This window comes from Hyla sarda, chromosome 13, assembly GCF_029499605.1.
Source record: "Hyla sarda isolate aHylSar1 chromosome 13, aHylSar1.hap1, whole genome shotgun sequence".
Lineage (NCBI taxonomy): Eukaryota > Metazoa > Chordata > Amphibia > Anura > Hylidae > Hyla > Hyla sarda.
The window spans coordinates 49,208,301-49,217,548 of NC_079201.1; the positions used below are offsets into that span (position 1 = coordinate 49,208,301).

A 9,248-nucleotide genomic window follows, 5' to 3' on the forward strand; every position below is an offset into this window, starting at 1 on the left:
GGTCTGGATATTTGGATGGTTTTAGGTGTGGTATTTAAATTGTCTGACTGGATACATCTCTCGGACTCACAGATACATCTATGTGTACTAGGTTTTTAGGATTTTCGTGATGTGTATTGAGATCATTATTGGTGTCTCAAAAGAATAGCTGACTCATTTAGATAATTTCATCTCCTGTTGGAGCTCCAGAGAAATCAGCCATAGAAACCAAAGTAGAATACGTTTTATTGTGTAGAAAACTAGACAAAATGATGTGTCCTCCATTATGGCCATTCATTAATTAAGGTGGTCAGCTTGAAGAGCTGATATAGACTTGCTACGAGGGTAAATTATTATTAATATTATAAATTAACAAAGTAAATGAACAGTACAAAAATCTAAGTCAAACCATTAACAGAAACACCTGTGATGGGAGGTTTAAAGCTGGGTAAGGTGGAGTTATGGAAGACAGTGTCATGTTGCAGGTCATACACTGTGGCAAGACTTAGCACAACAACAAGACACAAGGTGGTTATGGTGCATCAGCAAGGTCTCCCCCAGATAAAGATTTAAAAGCAGACTTAGGTTTGAAGATGTGCTGTCTATTCTATTCTAGTATCTTCTTTTGAAGAAGCACAAAGAAATGGGCAATGTTGAGGACCATAGACACTTTGTTAATCGGTAAAAATAAATTATTAAAAGGGTACTCCAGAGTTTGAAAACGTATGCCCTTTCCACTGGATATAGTATAGTTGACTGATTACAGGTTCTCGAGAACATCCCCCCCATTCTCTCTGTGAGGTTGCCGCCTCAATGAATTCTTAAGGACCTAAGGTTTTTCCATTTTTGCTCTTTAGTTTTTTCCTCCTCACCTTCTAAAAATCATAGCGCTTTCAGTTTTCCACCTACAGACATATATGAAGGCATGTTTTATGCGCTACCAATTTGACTTTGTAATGACATCAGTCATTTCACCACAAAATCTATGACGAAACAAAAAAAAATGTTTGCGGGACAAAATTGAAAAAAAATGTTGTAAATTTTAGCGGCTTCCGTTTCAACGCAGTGCACTTTTCAGTAAAAATGACACCTTATATTTATTGGTACCATGTTTGTTTTGATGGGAATTTTGATCGCTTTTTATACATTTTTTTAGGGTATACAAAATGACCAAAAATACGCAATTTTGGACTTTGGAATTTTTTTTATGTATACGCTATTGACCGTGCAGTTTAATTAACATTATGTTTTTATAGTTCAGACATTTATGCACACGGCGATATCACATATGTTTATGTTTATTTTTGTTTCCATTTTTTTTTCAATGGGAAAAGGGGGGTGATTCAAACCTTTATTAGGGAAGGGGTTAAATCACATTTATACACCATTTTGTAGTCCCCATAGGGGACTATTACATGCAATCTTTTGATTGCATACACTTTTCAATGCTATGCCATAGCATAGCATTGATCAGTGTTATCGACGCTCTAATGCTCCAGCCTGCTGAGCAGGCATGGAGCAGCAGATCACCAATCAGATGGCTAGAAGGCAGGTAGGGACCCTCCTCCCGTCCTCTCAGCTGTTCGAGATGCTGCAATTTCACTGCAGCCGTCCCGAACAGCCGAGTGAGATGCTGGGAAGGTTTTACAGCGATTGGTGATGTCCAGCATTAGACAATGGTTCCGGCTGTTGATATCCGCTGGGACCGACCCGCTATGACTCGGGGTAAGCTCGTGATCCCGCATCATCGTGACCTGTACGCCCTGCGTCCTGAAGAGGTTAAGAGAGCATCAGGGACAGCCAAGTATATGTATTAAGTGGGGTGTGTCAACCTTGCACACCATGTACAGAGAGATTTAGATGTTGTCTGGAGAGTGCAGGAGGTTCTAGTAGTTGGATTGGGGATAAGCTTTAACACTTCTATTTCTGAACTTTTTTTCTACATCTGTTTAAAACTTTCAAACAGTACTGCATATGGTAAAGGCATCAATTGTGGTGTGCAGCCACACCTTTACCACAGTCCTTTGGATAGGGGATAAAATGTCCAGAGGAAGACTACCCCTTTAACACTGGGGTTTATATTTATTTGTATTATTTTGAGAAAAAAAATCATAATTCTGAGAATAGGTGGGAGATATATAGGTTATAAGCAAAATGAAACTACTGAAAAATAAGGAAAACAGTACAATGTTTTATTTGTGCTTAAAAAAGCCCAAGAGCACATTTTCCCCGATCTCATACACAGACTTTGGACTGAAGCACAAACACAGGAGCCTGGAGTGCTGAGGGGGGGGGGGGGGGGGGGGGGGTCCAGCCAACAGCATATGGCAGTTAAGTGTGAGAGGAGCTATGATTGGATGAGGCTCAAGGCTGCACTTTGTGTGCACTTTCAGCACTCCAGGCTGCACTTTCTGTGATTGGACTTCGGTCCAAATTCTGTGTATAAGATGGGGGAAAATGGGCTCTTGAGCTTTTATTTCTATTTTTTTATTTACCATAAGGAATGCAGTAGCAAAAATTTGTTTTAATGAGAGTTACCCTTTAAGGCAACTTCAAAAAGTTATGGAAAGGGATGAAGTCTCCATGTATGACGGTTATACCTTCTTAGGTTATGACCGATCTTTCTTAAATGGCCTTTCTCTTACCTTTTTCAAGATTATTTTCTTTGTTTTTTAGAAAATGTGGTACCTTATCCAAAATGCCTTGAAGTAAAGTACTGTAAATGAAACCGTTGGGTACAACGTGTGAGTTTGTAACCATTAATTCTGCTAGATACTTCTTTCTTTCCATAAGCCCTGCAACAGACAGGTTTCATGTAATACCCAACACTGTCATTTATAGTGCAGATTAACCTAGCATACAGTGAAACAGAGGCAAATGATATATGTGGCAGAAAGTGAAAAATCTCATGTGACTGCCTCCCAGGGTTATACTGATGTAAAATCATTCCAGGGTTGAACTGTGGATTGTGAAATAAGTTCCTTTCTTCCAGAACTGACACAATGATAGACAGTCTGAACGAAAAGGCCCACCAGAGCCTTTTACCAATACGAGGAGAAAGCGACATATGTTACAATGAGATTGTCCTTTTTATAAAAAGAAAAGGCACAAAATCAATCAACTGTGTGTCTCCAAATGCTGGGCAACAACCTGACATATGGACGGTCGGCCATTAAATCCATTCACCCCAGTACAAAACAACACAATGAAATTGGGATTGAAAAAGACATGTTTCCCAACCACTCTGTGCAGAATCCCTCTGTCAGTCTAGATTAGCCAGCGACAAAGTAGATATATTTAATTCTCGGGTTCTTCAGCTGTGTCACTGTCACCCAAATGAGAGGGGAAAGTATTTCTTTCAGGCTCCTTAAGAGTTTTATAACAATTAGCATAATCCTTAGCAACAACATGAATCAAGCCAATGCTAGTTAACATTGATCGCTAAAGAGAATCGTTGACTCTGAACAAAGACTCCAGAAAACAAGATGTATTGATAACATTCCTCATCGGATGTTCTTAATAATTAAAATCTCCCAGCAATGTAGTGACAGATAAGTATGCTCTGGAGTCTGCCATGCAGACATGCACTTTATTGGTGAATAAAATGAGAGCCAGAGCCCTGCAATTTTTTATCCAATGTAAATAAACATGCATATTGATCTGAAACCACTCTCTCTAAGCTTTATATCAGAAAGCTAGAACGCAACCTCACAATGATAAGGACCCAAAAGGTCAATAACACTCTCGACAGCACACAGGATTTGTGGCTAAACAAGCTACTCTCCGACTTTAGATGAGAAAATATATTGTTTTAGCATTTAAAGTAGCATTCATTCTCCCCTTTTACAGGCAATAAATATATATATATGAGGGGAGTTTATAATGTAGAAAGTGTATTTATTGTCTGTAGATGAGCGCTTACAAATATGTATATGTGTCTTGTGGGAACAGCCAGTTTAAAAGCTTGTTTTAGTCAAGTCTTTCATATAGTAGGAAAGATATATTAATCTAAATATATAGAAAACTATTTCCTGCGTTATGTTTGCATTACAATATTTATACTTCCCAGTAGATTCTGCTTTCTAAATACAGAGGATTCATAAAAGGGCTATGGTGAGCGAATCGGCAATGACATAGTTATAGGGAGTGCAATAGAAGCAGTCATGGCACCTTTGCCAATTAAAAAGGTTTTCCTAAGACACTTAAAAAGAATCAGTCAGTTCTATATCATGCTCAGAGTTGCAAACTGGGCAGATAACTGACAGGGAAATAAAACTAATGATACCTGCCTCTCAACTGATGGCTAGAAAGGAAGAAAATAAAGAAAAATATTATTTTTGAAACATAGAGGGTGCTGAGCTGAAGAATGTATGCCTCTCCCTGCTCTGCATAAATAATGTGCAAGGCTCAGTGCTGGAAGCCAAATCCTGTACATCAATCATGCAGGGAGGGGTGGGCAGAGGGAGGAGATGCATGCTTCAGTTCAAGACAGCCTGTATGACTCTTGAACCTTTTTAAAACTTTGCAAACAGCCATCAGCTAAGAGAGAGGTATTATTTGTTTTTCTGTTTCATCTCCATATCAATTATCCGCCCATGCCTTCAACTCTGAGTGAGAAAGGCCCAGTCCACCCTATGTCTGCTGACATAGGCGTGCGCACGGGGTGTGCCGGGTGTGCACAGGCACATCCTAATTGCCGCGGCCTGCTGCTGCAGGACTTTTTTTTTTCTTTCTCACTACTAAACGCCAGCCCCACCGGACATCCCCGACATCACCCGCCCGCACACACCACTCCCACCACCACCCCCGCTCGGCGCCGCAACCGCTACTACACACATTATCCCTACACTGACTGACCTTACATGCCGCCCGGGGCCGCTTTAAGAGCGCGGGGGGCTGATGGGTCAGGTGTCAGTGCGCACGGCTGCACATGACGTCATGACGCACGCGCGCACTGTTTCTGGAGAGCCCGCACAGGAGAGGCCCGCTGCCAGGGCAAGGACAGGAGAAGCCCGGGCCCCCAGCTCTGGAATGTGGGCTGCTGGAGAGGGCGGCTAAGGAGAGAGAGGCCTGCAGCAGCAGCAAGTGCCGGTAAGTGGCTGCTGGCCTGCTGCCATACATGATGGGGATGTAGTCCTGAACTGTGAGCCTACATTATGTAGGCTCACAGCTCAGGACTACATCCCCATCATGTATGATTGTGACTGCCTATTATATGTAGGCTCACAGCTAAGGACTACATCCCCATCATGTGTGATTGTCTATTATATGTAGGCTACATATAATAGACAGTCACAATCATACATGATGGGGATGTAGTCTTGAGCTGTGAGCCTGGGCATGTCTGGTGTGGTCAGGGCATACTGGGAGTTGCATGCTGGGAGTTGCAGTTGCTACTGTAACGCCCAGCATGTCCTGATAGTATCAGGGTATGCTGGGCATTACAGTTAGTATTAACTGCAACTCCCAGCATGCCCTGATACAATCTCGGTCTGCTCTGCAACTGTCCCTAAATTTGTTTTGGGTCAGCAGCAAAACCATAGGCTGTATTTGCCTGATACAGTCTATGGTTTTGCAGCTGACCCAAAACTACAACTCCCATTATGTTGCACTATACTCCTGAGTCCTGGGGAAGCAATGCATTCATTTTTGGACAGCTGCAGAGCAGACCAAGATTGTATCAGGGCATGCTGGGAGTTGCAGTTACTATCTGTAATGCCCAGCATGCCCTGATACAGCTTATGTTTTGCAGCTGACCCAAAACTACAACTACCATTATGTTGCACTATAGTACAATATAGATTATATGGTGCTACATGCTGGGGGGAGCTGTAGTTTTGGGTCAGCTGCAGAGATATAGGCTGGAATCTGGATCAAGAAATTTCCTTGATCCAGATTCCAGCCTATATCTCTGCAGCTGACCCAAAACTACAGCTCCCTCCAGCATGTAGCACCATATAACCTATACTATAGTATAGCGCAACATAATGGGAGTTGTAGTTTTGGTCACCATATATTGTATCAGGGCATGCTGGGAATTGTAGTTGGTTACTGCAAATCCCAGCATTGCATTCCTTCAAGGAATGCAATGCTGGGAGGTGCAGTTACCAACTACAATTCCCAGCATGCCCTGATACAATCTATGATGACCAAAACTACAACACCACACATCTTGCACTATATAGGAATACAACTTACATTATGGTGCAACATGCTGGGAGTCCTAGTTTTGGGTCAGCTGCAGACTTTTTCAACCAATCTGGTGCAAAAAAAAAAAATTTCTATTTGGAATATTCCCCCCTCTGTGCCCCCATCTTATAGTGAAAGCGTTCTTCTGTTTGCCAAGTAAAGAAAAACATGAGTTTTACCATTCAACTTACAATTTTTTTTTCAAATCACATCAAATGCATCCACATAAACACCAGCAAACATACACACAAGTGGGAGGTCTAGTCAGGGCTGCTGCATGGATTTTTGACACTCTAGGCAAAACCTAATTTTGACAACCCTTTGGCTCCGCCCATTGAACCCCTTGGCAAATATAAGATCAGGGGTAGAATTAGTCCCGTAAGCCTCATGGTAAATTCTAGACTTGTCCTTGTCTATACTGCACCTAATGTGGGGGAACTATACTGCACTTAATGTGGGGGAACTGTACTGCACCTAATGTGGGGGAACTATACTGCACCTAATGTGGAGGAACTATACTGTACCTAATGTGGGGGAACTATACTGCCAACCTAATGTGGGGGAACTATACTGCACTTAATGTGGGGGAACTGTACTGCACCTAATGTGGGGGAACTGTACTGCACCTAATGTGGGGGAACTATACTGTACCTAATGTGGAGGAACTATACTGTACCTAATGTGGGGGAACTATACTGCCAACCTAATGTGGAGGAACTATACTGTACCTAATGTGGGGGAACTATACTGCCAAACTAATTTGGGGGAACTATACTGTACCTAATGTGGGGGAACTATATTGCACCTAATGTGGGGGAACTCTACTGCACCTAATGTGGGGGAACTATATTGCACCTAATGTGGGGGAACTATACTGCACCTAATGTGGGGGAACTATACTGCACCTAATGTGGGGGAACTATACTGCACCTAATGTGGGGGAACTATACTGCACCTAATGTGGGGGAACTGTACTGCACCTAATGTGGGGGAACTGTACTGCACCTAATGTTGGGGAACTGTACTGCACCTAATGTGGGGGAACTGTACTGCACCTAATGTGGGGGAACTGTACTGCACCTAATGTGGAGGAACTGTACTACTAACCTAATGTGGGGGAACTATACTGCCAACCTAATGTGGGGGAACTATACTGCCAACCTAATGTGGGGGAACTGTACTACTAACCTAATGTGGGGGAACTGTACTGCACCTAATGTGGGGGAACTGTACTGCACCTAATGTGGGGGAACTATACTGCACCTAATGTGGGGGAACTATACTGCCAACCTAATGTGGGGGAATATATTTCCATCCTAATGTGGGAGATTTATACTGCCAACCTAATGTGGGGGAACTATGCTGCCAACCTAATGTGAATACAAAAATATAAAATTGTACTATTCTGATCCCTATAACTTTTATTTTTCTGTATATGGCGATGTATGAGGGTCATTTTTAGCGCTGTGATTTGTAGTTTTTATCGGTACCATTTATTATTTTTTTTGCTTTTTAGATATTTTTTATGATATTTGAAGTGACCAAAAATGTGCTAATCTGATTAGTGCAGTATTACAACTTTTGGGACCCCACTTCTGATTTTGCCCAGGGCCATGCTAAGCCTAAAACTGGCCCTGGATCCAATCCTCCTACACTATGCAAGCAGGAGTGTGTGTATATGTATGTATATATATATATATATATATATATATATATATACACACACACACGCGTGTGCGGAGTGAGTTTGTGCTTTAGGGTGCACACCCTAATGCAATAGGCTGCGCACGCCTATGTCTGCTGATGTCTTACCTCATTGAAATCATGTGGGACTCCCTACACTTGCGGGCTCCACTCAACATGGGTATCTCCCCCACCATATTAATCTTGTGTTATTTCCCCTTTAGCTGCTGTCAGGACACAGAAGGGGAAGAAGCTTATTTTTTTTATAATATAAAATACCTGCATTGTGCATTCACATGTACTATATATGCTGCATATTTTATATTGGTAAATCAAAGACAAATTCAGCAGCATGTATAATATATATGAACACACCTAAGGGTATGTTCCCCAAATGTAAAAGAAGCTTCAGAACAAATGTAATAAAAATTGATCAAGAAAATAAAGGAAATCTGTCACAAGTTTTACCTGCACTAACCTATACTGACTGGTAGTGCTGGTGACACTGATTAAAGTGGTAACTTCTGTGTCCAGATCCGTCACTCCGTTGAGGAGATATCTTGATTTTTCAGACTATGTAAATAAGCAGTCTGGGGCATGGGCGGAGCTACGATCCCGGCCTCTGGCACAGTGATATCAGCACTGTTCAGCACTTGGCCTGGCTAATTAATATTAATACAACACGCAAAATATAATAATAATATAACACAGCACACAAAAAGTGACACAGTGAACAAACAGAAAGAAATAAGTGAATGTGCGCAGAAATACTGCCCGGACATCCGGCCGGATCTATAAAAATGTCTCTGATCCTAGCCTGAAGGTCGGGAATCAAGAGGTGAGTGTCACAGGTGCAGAGATATGGTGCCAGTGCTTCCACTCAGTGAGCCAGTACCCTCAGTGAGTTTCGGCACCTTGGGGTCACCACTCCCCGAGACACAAAAGCACCTCGCCCCTAGACCCTCAGGAAACAGGTCACATTGGGGAAGCCGTTGAGCAGATTCCTCAGAACCAGCCCCGGAACGCCCTGGTAAACCTGTCACCTCCATGCGGCATCCATCCTACATCAATGGAAGAGACTAGACCACTGATAAGAACAGATACTACACTTTATCTTAGCCAAAAGGCCGAGAAGCGATAAACAAGAAACCTTAGTGTTATCAACTTACCGTCCAGGATCTTTGTCTCGGCAGCGCGATCTAAGTGTTGAGATTTCTTCCCTCCAGTCCTGCTCAAATGCATTAAGGGGACACGCACACTGCAAAGCCAGAGCTTGTATGGTAGCACAATAAATTCTTAGGACATATTATAGATCTATAGGCACTTTGTTTGCAGATGTATGGTGCTTTTGCAAGAAACAACCATAGTAAAGTCTACCATAGAACATGGTACAATGG

At 42.2% G+C, this 9,248-nt stretch overlaps 1 pseudogene; it reads right to left on the reverse strand.

The window, feature by feature from the left end:
• Nucleotides 1-8,816: 8,816 nt before the first annotated feature.
• LOC130297814 (U2 spliceosomal RNA) lies at nucleotides 8,817-8,990 on the reverse strand (annotated as a pseudogene).
• Nucleotides 8,991-9,248: the final 258 nt, after the last annotated feature.